This window comes from Platalea leucorodia (genome assembly GCF_965183815.1).
Source record: "Platalea leucorodia genome assembly, chromosome: 16".
Taxonomy (NCBI): Eukaryota; Metazoa; Chordata; class Aves; order Pelecaniformes; family Threskiornithidae; genus Platalea; species Platalea leucorodia.
This window is the reverse complement of record NC_138838.1, coordinates 2,957,838-2,976,774: the sequence shown is the minus strand read 5'-3', so window position 1 is coordinate 2,976,774 and position 18,937 is coordinate 2,957,838. Positions and strand designations below refer to the sequence as shown.

At 45.1% G+C, this 18,937-nt stretch overlaps 1 protein-coding gene across 2 annotated transcripts in view; it reads left to right on the top strand.

Moving 5' to 3' along the window:
• AUTS2 (activator of transcription and developmental regulator AUTS2) overlaps positions 1-18,937 on the top strand; it is a gene marked incomplete at both ends in the record, with an annotated part of 791,016 nt that overhangs the window by 78,295 nt on the left and 693,784 nt on the right. The gene's annotated exons all lie outside the window — the stretch shown is intronic.

The following is an 18,937-nucleotide window of genomic DNA, read 5'->3' as shown; positions in this document are numbered from 1 at the left end:
CTAGCTATGCAATTAACTGCAAATATTGAGTTCGAGAAAGGGCAACGCAAGTACTTCCAAAATAATCAGAAGTGTTTTTAAATGGATGGCTAATGGAGAACAGACACTGCAGTGTGAGCTGCCTGTGTTCCCTAACAAAGCATTCTTTACCCAGGCTCTGCCTAAGCTTCTTTTCAGCGTGTACATTAGAGCAGGAGTCTGGCAGGCTGTCTCGTCATGTGTCTTGTCCTGTAGAGCCACTTGATTGGATTTCATCTGCTTACCCTTGTGCGATCATCAGGGCAGTGCTTAAAAGCAGCTCTTGTATGAAAACAAACGCAGCAGATTATGCAGCCTTAGTCTCTTGGTGGAAGAGAGGAGGGGAGAGATGGGGAAGGGAGGAAGCCTCCGTTCCTGACCTTTAACTCAGCAGTAAATATAAATCTCCTCTAATGCTCTGCATTGTCTGAAAATAAGTCACAGAAAGGTTATGCTCTTGCAAGGAGAATGTTTGTTACCACCGAAGTTGTGTCCAAAATTAAAAATAAAGACCCGAAAATATCACCATCAGTTTGCTTTAAATAATGTAGCTAGCCACTCAGAAAATTGCCTCCTAGAAGTGGCTCTTTTTCGCCTTGTAGGCGATGTTAAGTCGTTCATTCCCTTTCTCTTTTCAGGGTCACTTATGTTTGAGCTTGGGGAAGCCTGTTACGTTTCCCTGCTCTTCAAGGCATGATGTGCATGTCCTGCATTGCAATTCCTTGCAGAGCCCTCCTTCCCTGGAGATGGGTTGCTCTGAACATTGCTCTGTTTGTCTCCATGTTAGACTGGAGATGTTTTGAACAAGACCAGGCTCTCTATGGAGTTCAGGCTACCTCATTCAGATTCGGAGATCTTACAAAGTTCAGGGAACTGTAACATCGTCTTAGCCGAAATGGCATAATCTGTTCTGTTTTGGGGGGTGTGTGTGTGTGTCCCCTTTAGATTTATACTCAGTTGGGGTCAAAATCCTTCAGTGGGAGTTGGGGACCTCAACACTTGTGGAAAGACCAGCAGACTCTTTTCTGAATCTGTGGGCACTACTGGCGCCTACGCACTTTGTCTTGAGAAATTAGATGACTTTTGTAAGGCTGCACAGGGAGCGAGTGGTAGAACCAGAAACGAATCTTGCTATCACTTGTGGTCCCATTGCGCTTCCTACGCTGGTGCCTGCCTTTTGTTTCCATCTGAATTGCAACCAGACCTTGAGTATATGGCTGATGTGCAGCCAGGGTAGGCTTGTGTTTGGGGTCTCTCTCTGTCCTTCTGGTTCAGTGAAATTCATATGATTTTCCAAAGGTCATGAGGTTGGTTTTGCTGGTTTGAGTCCGTCTTGAAGAAGAAAGATTGTGTTGGTGTATCTGATGTGGCTCAGCTGGGATGGTTTCAGTCCTGACCTCTCTCTGATTTGTCCTTCAACTTCTAAAACATCAAAGAACATCTCCATTCCCATGATACCACCTCTGCCCCAGTGCCTAAGGGAAGTTCACAAACCCTAAAATAGAACCTGCTGTGCAGACGCTAAGAGCAGTGGGTGCAGCAGCAGAAGTGGTGACCTGGTTGATGTTGGTGGTGCTATGTGGTACGTACTTTCAAGATAAAACTAATGATTGTTGCCAGTATCAGTCAGGAAGAAGCTGCTGTATGGTCTGGAGATCCACGAACAGAGTGAAACACTGGGTTGGGCTGAGTGTCATTGATACTGAGCAGCATGACAGTTCTGCTCCTTCGTAGCAGTGCTGGGGTTATTGGAGAGGAAAATCACATCCTTTCATAGGGGAAGCGGCCACGATGCTGGTTGGATGGAATCCAATTAAAGGAAACTGCCACATAAATTGATGATCACGAAGTGATAGAGTTGGAGGAGCCAGGGAGGAGTTCGAGCTAGAGCTGCAGGAAGCAAATGAAGTAATTTTGGCAGGCTCATACAGGCAAGTCGAATAGAAATGCATTTGTGTTCAACAGGTACCTGAATGGTAATGAGCATGGGTGGTTGCTGGGCAGAAAAGGCTTTAATCTGATGGCATGAGGTCCACGAAGGATGGAGCAAAGAGGTTCAGGAATCGACCTGCATCCAGAGGGTGCGTCAGTACCATTCATTCAGCACGTGCCCTCCTTGAGCAGAATTCCTGTGGGGAGAAAGCAGCGTAAATTAAAAAGAGAAGTGATGATTGCAGAGAAAAAAATAGGTGATGGATTGAGAAGTTGCTGTAGAAGAAGGAGGAGCTAGCTAGATGAGATAGGAATATGAAATGTAAATGAAGCTTGGAGGTGATTAAGTGGACTTTTCTACAGTCATTTCTTACACTAGCTGGGGAAGGCTGTGTTGATCGGGGAGGAGGAAAAGCAGCCCAACGCACAAGTTAGCAGCGTTTCCCTGTTGATCGTGTAGGCAGAAAACAGAGGCAGCCCGTTAGGTGGGGGGCTTAAGTGATTCAATGTCTTCAAGTGCATGGCCATGGGACCCTGATGTCATGCAAAGGGAATCTGCGTTCCCACCAGCCCCCTGCAAAGAAATCAGTAATTCCTTGTGACATGTCAGGGCAAAATGATTTTGTAAGATGTAGTGTGGAGGTGGGGAAAGAGGAAATGAGTGAGATGTTTTTAATTCTAGATAATTTGTTTGGTGTGTAGCTGTGAATTAGACACATAAGGAGTCAAAGTTAATGGATGAAGAGTGTATTAAAAAAGACAGGGTAATGTTACCAAGAGGAGAACAAAATTGTTCTCACCAGGCAACATACTTAGGCAGAAGAGAGGACTGTCATCTGTTTTTATTACAAAATAGAGGTTAGCCTTTTTTTCTTTTTTTTCCTCCCTTAAACTGTCCCTCAGTTTTGCAAGAGAGGTGTTAAGATTGTGAGGTGTTTTCACAATAAACACATTTTTCTTGAAAATTACAGTTTTGCAAAGAAGAAGAATTCAAATGGTAGAGTAATGAAGACTTCCTGAATAAGAATGCATGTTGCTTTTGCATTTCTCGCATGTTTGGGATCAAAAGAGCAGATCTGCTTCCAGGATGAGGGCTTAGATGACATTACTTTTACCTTTATAGACTGCCACAAATTGTCCTTTGGTAAATGAGCACTTGGAAATTGGCTCAGAGTACCAAACCGAGGATTTTATTTTTAAGCTTGGAGCAGGGAGTTAGATTATAGATATCTTTAGTGTGCTTCTGAAGCCACGTCGCTCCTTGCACACTGGAAGTATCCTGAATTCCCAAGAACTTTCCCTCTGAATGACAAGGGTTAGGTCTTGGCTCTTGCAGGCTGTTGACAGTTCTGCTTCTCTGGGGCATAATCCAGATCCCAAAGAAAGCTCCTATTAATCTGTTCTGCATGTGAAGGAAACGCCAAAGAATACATTACAGCTGTGGCCCCGCTTCAAATCCTGCTGTATCCATAAGTGATTTCCATGGGGTGTCCAACGTGCATGGAGAACTCCAAAGAAAGCCTGGCACGCAGCGGAGTAAACTGGCGGAGACCTGGAGCAGTGTTAGTCTCCCTTTTGTTTTTTATTATTTCAAGGAAATGCTTGTTCCAAAGAGCAAAGGCTTTAATCATTTGGCTTGTGAGGGAGTTGTCTCTTTAATCTCTTGCACTTTGGTTTTGGCTTCCTTCAAAAAATCTTTGCAGTACTAGTGTCATCAGTGCCTGTACGCTCAGATCAGCCCTTTCATAGGGAAATGAAAGCATCGTTCCCTCATTTAAAAAAAAAAAAAAAAAAAAAAAAAAGAAGAAAAAAGGCAGAAAAAATTATTGCACCACCAGGTTTTAAAGGTACTAAGCCTGGCTTGCATCCCTGAGATGAAAAGGGAATTGAATATCGTGGTTTCTAAAGGACTTTTCTGTCCCTGCTGGATACGGATCTGTCGGCCAAATATTGAAACAGAGGCACACGGTTACCTGCTGCAAGGCTCCAGCCAGCTGCACGCTTACGCTGAGGCTTGATCCTGCTGCTTTTGAAATCGGTGCTGATGCTTTGATTTCCGTAACGCACTTAGACCCACAAGAATCAAATGTTTAGCAAAAGCGAGGGCTCCGGTCTCCTGTTAGAGCGGTCCAAGTTTTGGGGAGAGATTGATCGTCTGGTTGAGCGCCAGAGTGGGTGCCCAGAAAGACGTCCCTCCCCAGTCTGGTCTGAGATCACAGGGGTTCGGGAGCTCAGTTGTTCACATCAAGAAGTAGGTTTGGCTTTGGCTCTTGCTGGAGGATTTGTAGCTCTGCCTGCTACGCCAGTGTCTTGCTGCACAAGACAATAATTTGTGCCCGCGCTGAAAGTGTGAAATACAAATTAAAATCCAAGTTAGTTTAAAACTGTAAAACACCTTCCATTTTCAGCAAGACATTTTATGCGTCGGTAAATTCCTTTTCCTCCCAATTCTTTTGTTCTCCACTTTGAAAATAGTCATGAAACATGCCTGGTAATTAACAAGATGGTAGCAGGTTTCGGGAATAAAAAGTGTGTTAATTCTTTAGCAGTTTTAAAAAATATTCTAAATGTCTTCCCAATTTGGATGTTGGGATTTTACCTTCTAAAATTGCATGAAAAGCCAAATACTGTTCTGTGATGATACTACATTGTATAATGTGTAAGGTCACAAGGTTCAAGGAAACACGCTTTCCTAGAGGAGACAGAAGTGTTTATCTAGTCAAGTGAGTCATTTTCCTAGAGAAACAAGTTTTTTAACAACTGTAGAAAATTAATTTTCAGTAGAGGATAGCGTACCTTTAATCTCAGCTTCCCTGTTCAGTGTTAGGAAAATCTTCACTAGAAAATGAGTGGTATCTGTCTGCTTCAAGATGTTAAAATTTCGGATGAACACCAGGTTTCTGAGTGTTTTTCTGAACGCTACCAGCATGGAAAATCCATCAGTGATTTAGATTTAGCGGTGAGCAGTCAGGGCAGAATCTTGCTTGAAAGCAGCAAGCTTTCATGTGTTTACATTTTTGTTTTTTTGGCGATGTTTGTATTACCTGTGATCAAGGAGCCTTGAAGGGCATTAGAAAGGCGAGTTATGAATTCAGCTTCATTTCTCTCCAGGTTTCTGGGAAGCTGATGTAGGTAAGCTGATTTGTTTATATTTTAAACTAGAAGAGAGCCCTACCACTTCTGGTTTTGTAGACAAATATGTTTGTTGTTACAATTTTTTGTTTGAAAGCAACAACAAAAAAAATCTGAATAATGTTTTTTGTTCTGAAAGGAATTAAAGCTGGTTGATAAGAACCGACTCTCCCAAGACCAGCGTGGGGGACGAGGCTGTGCTGTGCCTGCAGTTGCCTGATACTATTTACTGGTGGTTGGTTTACGTTCCAAAATTGCCCATCTGCAGCAGGATCCAGCTCTTAGCTGCATAATGATGGTTGACCAGAGGACCTCCAAACAGTGGAAAATATTTGTTTGACACCCCCAAAGCCAGCAGAGGTTAGCTGGAACCTGTCATTTTCCCAGGGTTACAGATGAAGGGTAGTATAGACTCTATGGAGATGGAGTTGAAAAGCCAAAAAATATTGCATTTGTTTGGGGAATCTTCTAGTTTGGGTGTGTTGTGAGCTGAGTTGGGAAAAATGCAAACTGGGAAGTCATCCTTAGATCCTGCACCGGGACTGACCCGCGTAGGGGATGCTCTTGCCTTGGGCTGCAGAATTAAACCCCTTTCATTTGTTGAGCTGCATTACACAGTTACCATTCAGCTTGCTGATTAAATGCAGCCATCTCCAATGAAAATGGGATTTGATGTTCTCTTAAGCAAAATTCATGTATAAAGAAAGGAATTATTAAGCCAGAAATTAAATTCCACTTACTCGGCGTTTTCCAGGCATGCCTCAAGCTGTTCTGCTGGTTAATATATGCTGCCGCACATTGCTAGCTTTTGCTTTAGCCTCTCGCTAAGTCGTCTCCTGGTCTCTCTTTTGATTTCTCGCCCGCTGGAACTGCTGTCCTTGTTTGACAAATCTGGGCAGCCAACAGAAATGAAGGATAATTAATTCACAAAATATTGGTGAGTGAGGAGCCTGGACTGTAACTGCTCTGGTTTTAGACCGGTTTAACTGACCTGGGGTGAAAGAAGTTGCTCCTCAGGATGTAGTGGATACCAGTCAGATCTCACTTTGGGGTGAAACTTGCTCCCCTCTTGCTCTGCTTTTGGTTTCAGGTGGGAAGTGTCACTGCAGAGTGAATAAATGGCCTGGGAGAGGCTCTTAGCATCAAGGTTTTCTGCCAAGTTGACCTTGGCATGTCCCAAAACAGTGGAGCGCCTCTACTGAAAAGAGACCAGAGCTTTCAGACCTGCCTTACTTGAGGAGGTACCAGATACCTTTCCCGCTGGCTGTCAAGGTTTCAGCTATATAGAGATCTTTATGAAATGAAAGATGTTTCTGCCAAACTTGTTCTATTCTGATAAACTAATGAAAGGTTGTGCTGCATTTTTCAATACAGGTTATACTCCCCTCCACTTGGCTTTACTTGGAATTATGTGGCAAACAGACTGCACGCTCGCCATAGGGAGTACAGATGTTTGCCATTGCTGTCCAGAGTGCAGAGAAACTTGGAAATTTGGAGGTTAAATGCTTAACTACATTACTTAAGTTTCATTTAAAGCCAGCAAAAAGGAACGTAGTTCTGCATAGACATCGGGTCTGCTTTTGGAAGAGGGGTGGGGAGAAATAAGAGAGGTTTGTTGTCTAGATGCACCCATAGCCATGAACAATCTCATTTGTACCGCGGGATTTTTGGCAGCTTCTTGTATCTCCCGGTGCTTCCAAGGCTCTGATATGTTTCTACAGTGTCATTCATGTTGGTAGGCTACAGCATAATATTGACATTTGTTTACTACCTTCTCCCAGAGAAGGTGATTTTTTAAAAATTAAATGAATCTTATTCAGGCTCCCCTTACCCAGTTTCAATAGCGCTGAGGATTTATGCTGCAGTAGCTGTGAGGCGTGCTGGTAGGAATGCCGACGTTGTTAATATTCAGAGTCATAAAATTCTGGCTATTGAACGAGCTCCTAATTACTCCAAATCTCTCTTAGTCTTACTAAAAGTTGGATAGGTCATACTAAAACAAGATGGTTGCATTTGCATTTAATCTCCGTCCATAGGTTAATGCTGTTTTTTTTTTTTTAAGTGCAGAAGAAGACAGGAAAATTAATTTTCCATTTGTAGCTTTAAATGAAGGGCATTGCTGTACGTACAGTTTGTGTTGCCATTCCCTCCTTGCTTGATGCTACAGGCAGGTGCCAGTGGATTCTCTCTTCGGTGCAACAGGGCAGGGCTGTGCTGTTGTTAGGACGGAAAATACTTAAAAATTCACATGTGGGCATTGCCCTGGATTGGTGTCATAAGAGATACCATGAAGTGGAAATAAATAAAACCAACAGAAATTAAATGTTCATAATTTTTTGATTTTTATCCCCACCCTCCCTTTATTTAAGTTGGATTCTTCCCCAAGTAAGTGGCAGCACAGCATTCCTTGCAGGTGTTGGAAGAGAAGTTATTGCATTCATTCATCAGCAGGTTGATCTCTCTGTTGCTATTCACAGAAGTCAGTATCTCAAAAATACAGTCTCAAGGTCTACAAAATGCTGTGCTGCTGAAAACTGCAAAATTATATTCTCTCTTTCTCCTTTCTGATGAGCTGATCGATAAAGCGGGCATTTCCATAACGTGGTATTTACTTGCTCTACAGTTGAAATATAATATTTACAGTTGTAAATATTCTTCACAGCTGGTAGCTGGTTTCTCCATCCTGCTTTTATGATAAGTTTACAGTACATTGCTATCGTCAGGCTCGATCCTACATGTTTTTTGGCTGCCTCAGAAAAAAAAAAAAAAAGGCAACTGCTTTGAAGTCTTGTGTAGTGTTTATGCATGAGGTGTGTGTTTCTTTTGGGTTAAATTCTGAACATCACCTTCCTGGTGCACAGCTGCACATAGCAAGTGTGAATATTCTGGGTTTACAAGGCACCGTCTGCGGACTGGTAAGAGCAATCTCAATCAGACATCCCACTGCTCAAGTTAATCAACCCGGACATGTATTTCTTTAACCTCATGCACTTGAGCCGTTTAGTGGGAGCCCAAACCAAGTGAAAAATGGGAAATAACCTGGAGCTTGTGAGGGAGTAAAATTGCTGGAATTTGGAGAAAGATGGTGAGACTTGTGCATCCAGCTTCGGTGAGCTCCGGGGAGGGCTGGGGGCCTTTTGATTTCCTCTGCAATTCCCAGTTAGGGTGGCTAAATATTTTTCTCATTTCTACATACTTTTTGTTAGTCCTAGATAAGTCATTTATAGTGCCAGAATTATTTGAGACACATACAAACATACATGTATATAAAATTAAGATGTTCCCAGCCCTGTCAACTTAACAGCCTTATTAGCATTTTTATATCATCTTTCCAATTAGTAAATCCTTTTTTTTTTTTTTTTTCTTTTTTCGTTGATGTACAGCTTGCAAGTAAAAGAGAAAGCTACCTTGGATTAGACTTACATCATGTCATACTCTGATGAAAGCACTGATTAGCACGAGTCGTTTGGTGTCGTTCCCCCCCATGCCTTTCCCCGCAAGCTGTCAACTTTCATCAGGAGCAGGAAATGTATGTTTGTAAAGTATAACTGTTATTAGCAGAATCCAAGATACAAGAAGTTTTGTTTTTTTTACTCTGGGAGATGTGTTAGAGGAGTAGGGAAGTGTGTGGGCAAATGCGCTTTTTGGTTTCGATTATATTTATCCCCTGCATTTTCAGTTATTGTTCAATGACTTACCGCAAGTTCTCCTGCCTCTCTGAAAAACAAGTACTTTGCGATAATGGGTTTTTGTTGTTGTTGTTGACTGATACATCGGGTCCTCTGTTAGCAAACCAGTTAAATGGTGAGTCACTCCAGGGAGTAGGAGTGATTGCAGCATGCAAAAAACAGCGTAGGAAATTTTGGATTAATATAAGCAGAGAAACTATCAATAGAATTGCTGACCGCCAGTTGTTCCCCAAAGTAGAACAATCTGGCCTCAAGGAGGAGGAAATAGATTTGTATTGGTATTAGTAGTGAAATCTTAGTTTTTTCTATAGACATTTCCCTTCGGCCTTTACAAAGGAGATGGCGTCACCGTTGCTTATAGATAGGGGGCAAACGGATGCGAGAGGCTGCTCCACGTGCAGGCAGCAGAACTGGAAGCTGTGTCCCTCCAAGTCCCTGCCCACACGTGTGCATCGCCCAGACGTGGGTCTGCGTCCCCTCGGAAAGGCAGGAGACTCCCCAGTTTGTCATCCTGAGTGCAAGTAACACAGGGCTCCCGGATGTGCACGGGGACTCGCTGCGTGAGTTGCCCCAAGCAGCCACGGGGCACCCCCGTCCTGCTGCGGCGCACCGGTGGGCGAGCCCTTTCCTTGGGAGGAGGAAGCGTGTGCATCGGCCAGAGCCTCAATAAACATCTTCTGGTGGTTTTTGCAATCAGCCCGCAAGTGTAGGTTAAAAAAAAAAAAAAAATAGTAGTTTTGAATGTATTTATTTGGAGTATTTGTGAGAGTTCAAGGCTTTGACTAAATAGTTTTACTGGTTCTGTTAGCTAATAGAAAAAAGTGAGGTTATGTAATGAGCACGGTCTTTTTAATGGTAATATAAATGTTTGCTAATTACCATATGGAGATGAAGGTCATATTAATTACAAAACGGTTCTCGCAACGCTACCAAGCAACCATCCTTTTAATTTTTTTTATGGGATTAATTAGAGATAATATGCATTCAGGACTGACAGCTTTTCTTCATAATGTTTTCAAGAAAAGCATGTATGGCTCTATTTGAAAGTAATTGACTGCTGTGTGCCCCGCACATCTGTGCTGGGTGGTGGGATCGAAGTCTTGGCTGCGCTTTGGCCAAGAAGGACTATCAAAATAAACAGCTGAAGAAACACCAGCATCAGAGCTGATTTGGCCTTCTTAAGCATGAATTTAAAATATGGATGAGAGCTTGTGCCAAAAGGCTTCTTTAGAGCATTGGGTCTGTTCTCATTAAAGACTGCGGGTTAACTCATGTTGCTGGCAGCGTAAATACCGTCTGGTCGGAGCGGGCAGGGAGCAGGATGGGCAGGAGAACCTGCTGCTGCTCAGTCTCACTAGGTACGGGGCTCTCTTTGCTGCTGTGTCACCTGCAGACCTGGAGCAGGATGCAGAGCTTTCCTCCTGGGCTGGGCTGTGACTGTCCGTGGCCACGGCGAGCTCCTCCCTTTGCCTCCTTCTGAGCAGTCTCTGCGCTGGAGACTCAAATGAAGTTAAAAATGGGCAAGATGTGCACTGCCAAAGCCACCCTCCTCCTGTGCGTGCTCCTTAGGTACTCCGTACGTGGAAATGTGTGCACAAATGCCCAGCATATAGTCTGGTCGGCACACGGGAGGTGGTTTACAGGGCTGTGCAATGGTACCATTTTAGGGATTGGTGATGGCCACGAGTAGACTGTTTCCTCCAGTGCAGAGTGGTACGGGGTGGCTGATGCCAGTGTGGAGCTGTCTGGCATCAGTTTTTACCTGCTAATGGTTTAGCGGATGGTATTTTAAGTTGCTTTGGGGCATCCCCGGCACTGTGCTGGTGAAGCGGTACACGACATCTCTTCTGCTTTCGAAGGCAGGTGAGCACTGGTGGTGGTGCAGGAGTCGCAGGCTAAACCTGGGAGAGCGGGAAGTGGTTTCTGCTTGTCATGAGCAAATGCCACGTGTGGTGATTGCAGTCCTCCATCCTGCACAAGGCTGACCCTCCCTGGGGCAGAGCTGGGACTCTGGGCGTCTACAAAATGAGCTGCTGTGACTTGAACCACAGCACCAAACCTGTAAACTGCAGGTTACAATAAAACCTCATCTGCTGGGAGCCTCCAAGCCGGCGCGGGCTGTACTTGCCAGCGTGGGAAGGCTGAGCTGGCCTCAGCGTGCAGGCAGCCTCCAGCCCGCTGCTGACCTCGGGCAAGTAAAAAGTTGGAGTGGTGATACAAGAACTGAAGATTGGTGATGAGTTTTGGCGTTTGGCATCTTCTGGCACTCATGTGCATATTTTATTTGCCTGCACGAGTGTGCAGTGGTGCCACGATCTAGGTGAATTGAACCAATCTTTTGAAAATTACAGCTCTTGTGCCCAGGCATTCTCTGATTGCCTACAAAATGATTGCTAATGATTCTGATTTATATTAATCAGCGTGGGAATAAAAGGACGGGAAATTTGAAAGTAATAGCTTGCATTCTGTGCACCCTTTATCCACGGCTGTGCACACAAGCGTGGTTTTTCCGCCGCTGCGTGGCTGTGTTGGTTGGACGAGTCATGTCATGGCTGAGCAGCTTCTTTGCCCTCCTCCTGCCCACGCTTTGGAAGATCACACTGGAGATAAAAGTCAAGGGGAAAAATAAGCCGTTGCCTGTGTCTTACCCTATGCCAGGATTTCGGTTTTAGTCCAAAAACTCTTTGCTGCTCAGTTTTAGATGTTTAACGTGTCACTCAAGTTGAACGTTGTGATGACAGCGATCAGATTCACTTGAGTACTTTTGTGCTGGCACGGTGCTCTCATTCGGATACGTGTCAGCAGAGGGGATTTAAAAATATGTATATGCTACACTAAACCAAGCTCAGAAGGATTGCACGCACAGAAAAATGGTCAGTATCTTAAAACAATTACCGTTCAAATAGGGTGGAAAGGAAGAAGGAATACTAATGTCTCTGTTTCGTTGATGTGTATCTGAAGCACTGAAGGGTTTTAGACTCAGCTGCTCGAAGGTATTTAGGAGTGTAAGCGTAGCTTAGGTGTCCAAGTCCTTACATGCAGAAGTCTCTTTGGAGACTCTGGAGAGCACGGTGAAGGTCACGGGATAAGGACAAGTCAGTGCTAGAAGCTGAACCCAAAGCACCTTAGTCATAAGTGCCTTAATTGTCTGGTATTTTTTCACCTTTAGCTTCACTAGCATGTAGCTGCTGCCTTTATTTTTGGAGCCCCTTGTTGTTTTTCTCAAGGTGCATACAGTGAATTCAAGCTTGCTGGCCATAGGCTTGATTTTCTTTGTTACCCTTTAGAGATCTTCTAGAAATTGTCCATAGATTTCAATGGTCCAGCCCCTTGAAAATCACCATTAGCACAAATGCTGCCCTGGGTAGTTTCTCAGTGGTTCAGAGGCGTGTGGGGGCTTGATGTGTAAATGTGACAGAGGGTTTTCTTTCAAATGAAGAGAAAAAAGAAACCATGAAAATATTTCTGTGGATATTTTTAAGGAGGGCTTGTCTTTAACTTATACATGGGGTCTATCTAAAGGGGTTTTCTTGAAGGCACTCTTTGGATCTTATTTTAGAGGAATCATTTTCTTAATGAGAAAATTACTCTTATTGATTTTTTTTTTTTTTTTTTTTTAATATGATGTGTTGTTGGTGATGAGCCTGAAGGTGACCTTCAAAGGGAGGATACCCTGAGTGATCTGTACCGAGTGCTGTAGCTTGAGCAGCTGGGTCATCAAACAGCTCTGCCGGTAACCGGTCCTGGTAACATGCTCGTCTTAGGTAGGACATCTTAAGGCTTTGGGGGGAAAAATACATACACAGACATTATATCAGTTCTGTGTTGGAGTGGGACCCAGTGTGTCAGGCTGATGCTCAAAACTGGAGGAGGCCAAGGGCTATTTCTGATTTGTTTGGGATTTGTCTAAATAGAGAAGCTGTTGCTGTACAAGCTAGGAAGTGACATTAAGACACCAGATTTCTCCTATGCTAGCTCTTGGTTTGGACTCTTACCTCTCATGGATTAGTTTTTTTGCATATTAGATTCATGTGCTTTCTGATCAGGCTGCACTGTTCGAGGACGCGTTCTGCATGAAGTGGCCACGTGAGGAGGTGGTTGGCAGCCGTCCTTTTCCCCAGGTGGTCAAGCTCTTGGCTCGTCAAACTCTCTGGAGGCTGTTTTGAAGTCCAATGCTCAGTACCTGTCGTCTGCAGTGACGGATGCTTGTGTGGCCTTTGCGTGGCATCACTCCACCAAGTGCCCGTGGTGTTTGCGCGCCCAGCTCAGGGCTGTGGTTCAGACTTTGGGAGCCTTTGTGTCTGGCAAAGATGATGTGGCTCCATGGAAGGTCAGGGCGGCTGTCCCAAAATGATGATGGTAGTGATCGGACCTGCTGGTGCCTGCTAGCTCAGGACTGGTGCAGGGGATAAAGTCCATTGGGCCGAGCTTGCAGGTGCATCTAAGGAGCTCCCCGGAGAGCAGATGAGGCTGAGTGCCAACAAATTCAACCATGGAAGATGAGACGGTTCATCCCAGTTTCAGGGTGTTTGTTTTTCATCTTTCTGCTGGCTTGAAAAGGCACCTTTAATATCATTCCAGCGATCTATAGGCTATATGGTTTACTGGATTAGGGACTAGAAAGCACTTTAGCTTAAAAAAAATTTAAGTTGTCTGAGGTATAACCAGGTAAGGAATGAGAAGATTGTTAAATCCTTGTTTTCTTTGTGGCAAAGACAAGTTAATGAAAGTCTGGAGTGTGCAATTGAGCTAACAAAGTTTTAAAAAGCCAACAGAAAGTAGGTAGCTGGTAGCAGAACGATGTGCGTCTGACAGCTGAGTAATGAACAGAGGATGCGGTGACAGAGGCACGGAGTGAAGTCTGCAAAGGTACAGGCAAAGGGAGTCTGGCAGCAAAAAACAGGCTGGTGAGAACAAAGCGCTGTCTGTCTTGGAAATGATTGCTTGTCCCTTTTGATCACAGCGAGGAGGGATGCTCAGTGAGCAGCGTTTAGACAGAAAGAGGCAAGCGAGGGGGGTGAAAGGCTGCAGCCCGGGTGCGTGGGGGCATCGCTGGGGCACGCCGGGCGCTGCACGGCCCCTTCGCCCTGGGCACGCCGATCCCTGCCCAGGGCCATGTTCAGCAACAGCAGTTTTGGGGAAGGGGGCATTTCTCCTTGAAATCAGGGCAGAAACCCTTTAGGTTTCTAACTTCTTTTAAGGTAGTAGTCCAGTCCCGCTCACACGGCTGTTAGTCGGGGCTTAGCCATGCCTATGAGATCCCAAGTGATAATTTTAAGGGCTGAAATACGATGTGTGTAATCTGCTCAGCCTCTGCCCTTGCTTTGGTTTCCTTCCAGCCCTGTGGGTGGCCTGGAGGAGATGGAAGCTCTCCAGTGACGCTCTGCAGTAGGTTTTGACCTTGGAAAGGACAGAACAGGAATTGTAATAGGGCCCATTTACTGTCTTGTGGGGTCCAAGGCGGAGGCTTTCGTGTGACGTTGGATTAAGAGACTTCTTAGAGGTGACAGTGCCTGTGGCTCTGGCATGGACCGGGCAGCCAAGGAGCCCTGTCCTGCGCGTTGATCTTCCTCATGCAACTGCTCTGTCACCTCTCACTAGCAGCCCCCAAATTATTCATCGTGAACGTGCGGCTCCGACAGGGACACATGCTACTCGGCAAAGCCAGACTTAAAAAAGAGATATTTAATCTAATAACGAAAAGGCAGCAATCCTGCCCAGTGATAAGAGAGCCCTGCCTGTCCATCTTTCCATTTGAGGGGCAGAAGCTGGAAATAGGAAGAAATTTTTACCAGTGGTTTCATGTCAAGCCTTTTCAGCCAGAAGCTTGCTGTAGAGCTGTATTAGCACTAATTTGTAATTTTTAAAAATTTTTTTAGACTGCTTGCGTTGGCTGGCTCTGGCCACACACTGTTGGATGAGATGGTACGCTGGTCTGTTTGTGTAGCAGCCCTGCTATCAGTACGTGCAGTTTGTGTCCTTGCTCTGTAACAACTGCATCAAAGCCTTTTAATCAGCTTGGTTTCACTGAAGTGTACAGATTCTCCTCTCATTACATCTACTAGCTCTCAAGTTTACAGGCACGAACTTCTTGGATAGACTAATATTCCTTGGCCACCCTAGCGTGCAAATTTAAAATTTAATATCTTGCTGCAGGTCTGTTCATTTTTATGCAAATTCCAATGTAAGATTATATTTTGTAGTTGTAAATTAGAAATTAAAGTAAGTTACGCAGGGGAGGGATATGTGGAAAATCGCAATCTTGGATTTATATTTTTTTAAATGAGGTAATCCTAGTCATTTCAGTAATACAGAGATGTACATCCTCTAAAAAGGAGCAAACTTGAATAGCAAACAGAGTTTAAAATGGCACTTAGCTCTGTAGCTGTTAATGAAGAAGTGATTGCCACAAGACTGTCTCCCTTCATCTCCTGACTTCTCTGAATGCATTTGGAGGCAAACAACCGATTAATTATTCTTGTGTAGGGAAAAAAAAAAAAAAAAAACAAACTAAAATCCAGACTTTGCTCACTTCTGTCGTTCTGTAGCCGCTTTGGCCGCGTGGCCGGCAGCAGGGGCTGTGGGTTGTGCGTGGAGACCTGCTCGCTGGAGGAGGGATGTGGGCTCGTGGCCATGCAGCGGGGCTCAGCTGTAATTCGGGGCTGGAATCGGTGGGTCCCAGGGGGACAGCAGCTCCTGACACAGCTTCTACCCTTAATTTCTATTAAGCAAATCTGTAACCTCTGGGACCTGCTGCGATAGCTGGGTCGGGCTGTTGTTCCGACTGTCCGGACCTTTACATGGCAGCTTCCCTTGCCCTATTCCAGCTGTGCGTGGCTGCCACCAGTTGCGTGCAGCAGCCTCGCGGTCTGGCGAGCAGCTTCTCCGGTGCCACGTTGGCAAATGCACAAAAATAGAGAACAGCACAGGGAAGGAAAACGCAGAAGCTGAGTGAAATAATTTTGTTTCTAGGGTGCTGTTCACATTTGTTCTAGAAGCAGCCAGAGCATTACTCAAAACCAAAGTCCCTATATTCACATGACACAGGCTGCATTGAAGGGTTTGTCTCCAAGTGGAGGCAAGGCCTCCAAGGGTTTGTCTCGCCTTAGTGGCACAAAATTTGCCATGAAATAGATGAGAGGAGAAGAGGAGGACTCTATAAAAGAATCCTTTTGTGTATAACCGAGGAGTTTCTGAACACTATCAATATTTAGATTTGCTTTTTAGAAATCACTACCACTTTTAAAACACCTAAGGAAGTGACAGGCTTCAGTGCTACAATATCTACACCCAGCGTATTTAAAAAAACTAAAATCAAAAGTACTTCACAATAATATTAATTGCATATGGGTAACATTTTGTAAAGCAATTAGGATTCTGTCTCACTCATTGACTTTGAGCAGTGCCGAAGCTGTCGTGCTTCAAAGCTGCTTTTGAAAAGGGTTGAGCCCTGCATGTGCTTTTGAAATTATCCCTCAACTCTGAAATACTTGTCTTTTTCTATGCCTGTTGACAGCGTATCTGTTCCCTTCCCATAATGTCTCGGCAGGAAATAATGGGATGGGGCCCTCGGAGCTTGGGCGTGGGACCGTCCCCAGTCCCAGACCGGTCAGGCATGGCCTCGGCCCGCTCCCCCCGGCCGCGGCAGCCCTGACCCACCCGGCAGGGCGAGGCGGCCGCACGCTTGCAGAAATGCCTTCGTGTCCCTAGGTGGAAAGCGCTGAAGACAAACACTGGTATTATGAGCTGTTCATTGCATTTCTTCGCAAATCTGCAATGGCGGACATCTGTTTGCTTTTCTTTGTGGTTTTGGAAAAGAAGAGAGGATTTGGATCCAAAATAGCTATAAGATGGCTTGACATGGAGTAGCATGAATAGGCTTGTTTTGTCTCCTCCTGTTATGAATCACTTTCCATATTAATTTCAGACTTTGAGTCGATGTCTAGTTGGCCTTGCAGAGCTGCACACCACTTTGAGTCGTCCTGTTGTTTGAAAAAGAAATATCTCGTGTTTATTTGCTTCGTATCAGAAACCAGAGTCCCACGTGGAGGCTCAGAGAGCTGGGTCAGTGAAAAGCTCGAGCTGCCGGGGCAAAGTCGAGCTGATTTGAAGGCTCTCCCCTAGCTGGGGAATTGCAGGCGCTCTCCCAGCCCTCCAGTTGAAAGTTTAGAAGGACTAATTATCCCTATTGTGCAATTTCTTTGTCCACCACCTCAAGTTTTGCTTACTGTCATGCCTCTGCAATCAGCCCGTGGAGTCGCCGGCTCTCCATATGGGCAGAGAGGTTTTCTGTGCTGCGGAGGAGCAGCGGTGGGGACAGTCCAACATCCCACCCTTTAACACGCATTCAAAGTCTGCCAAGGTCTCCTGTCTGCTGTGGTTGCTTGTAGAACTCACAATTAGAGTGGTGGTTTTGTTTTTTTTTTCCTCTTTTTGGATAAAATATCAGTCAACTTGCAGTAAAGGTCCTTCCCTATTCTTTTGCCAGATGTCATGGATTACTGCCTCTGAATGGCTTTCCCATGGAAAGCATAAATAAATATAAGTCTTGAAGCTCCTGGCGTGAAGTCAAGACCCCCACCCCCCCATTTTCTTGAGCTTTTTTTTTTTTTCCTTTTTCTCAGACAGATTAATGTCTTGTCTTTAATGGCCTATTTTGGTCAAACAATCAAAACCACCCATCCTTCTGTGTGTGTGTGTGTGTGTCTGTGGAGGAAAACGTGGCCATTTTAAGGCATGGGGAGGAGAGCCGTGGGGTGGGATGCCGAGCACCTGCCCACGGGAAGCCGCAGCTCTGGGGTTGTCTTCTAACGTTTGCTTCTGCCTTCTGCGTTGGTCTCGGGATCAGATGAAAGCGGGAGAGAGTCGTGTTTACGTAAAGGCTGGATTATATTGTATTGCTTGAGAAGGGATACACGGGAGTAGTTTCTGTCGTACGTGGACAGAGTGCCACGTGCCTGGAGGTCGGGGGCTGAAGGTGTAACATAGCAAATGGAGAAATTAAACACTGGTGGATCTTTTCAGCGCCAATGATAAAGCAGTGCTGTGCCTCATTCTGTATTTCTGCGTGGTTTTGACCATGCTGAGCTTATGCTGTGCAGCAGGGGGTTTCTCTGTGTTGGTTGAGGGATAACTGGATGTAATACACGGTATCAGCTCATTGACTTTTACGGTATTTCTAGCCCTGTAATGTAAAATTCAGGAGTTAGACCCCATGTAAAGCTGTGATACCCCTTTAAAAATCATCAAAATGGAAAGGAAGAAGAGGGCTTTAAATCTGTCACTGGGTCATATTTTCAAGTCCTTCTCTGATATTTAGAAATTCTTTTTATTGGAAGCTGAGAATCCTGAACCACGTGACTCCTGGAAGGGTAGCCAGAGTAAAGAAAAAAGTAGCTGTGGAAACCTTTGCAATAAAATCACAGGCAGTACCAGCAGTGCACTAAAGGAGTATGCTGATTAAAGCTGGGAGGAGCCGTTTCCATTTCCTTACGTTTCCCTGGGAATGTGGCGTCGCATCCGAGCACAGGCTCCTGCAGCCAGCTGGAGTTTGCTGTCGTTGTGGCACCTTCACGCAGGGAATATCGGGCTGCGTTTCCAGGGCAAACTGCAAACCTGGGAGCTTTGCTGGCAACACCAGTCACCCCACGAGAGACCAATAAATTAGAGCACTGGGACGTGTGTAGAAATAAGAAAGGAATATATCAGTTTGCTGTATGCCAGCACTCATCCAAACGATATCTGTGGCCACCGTTTTGTTCTCAGCCGCCATCCTTGCGGTGCTGCTGTGCTGGCTCTGCTCCCCTCCCAATTCTTTTGTGATTTGTGAATCATTAAGATGGAGTCAGACAGAAAGCAGAGTTGGCATAGCCAGGCTGTTACCCTATTAGAAGGTCCAGATGTACCGAATCAGGGTTCCTTGTGGCTTCTGATGAGGAAGAAACAAAACAGGGCTCTAGTCAGGTTTAAAGGATTTGGTAGGCACACATGTGTCATGGGTCTAACTGCCTTTGATGGGTACCAGATGGCAAACAGAAAGGGGAGGATGGAGCAGGGGGGAGGGCACAGCGAGGAGGCAGGGGGAGGCAGAAGGATGGAGAGGTCCTTTGTGAGCCTCTGTAGGGAAATGTCACGTGTGAAAGGTGCTTATATACACGTGTATATAG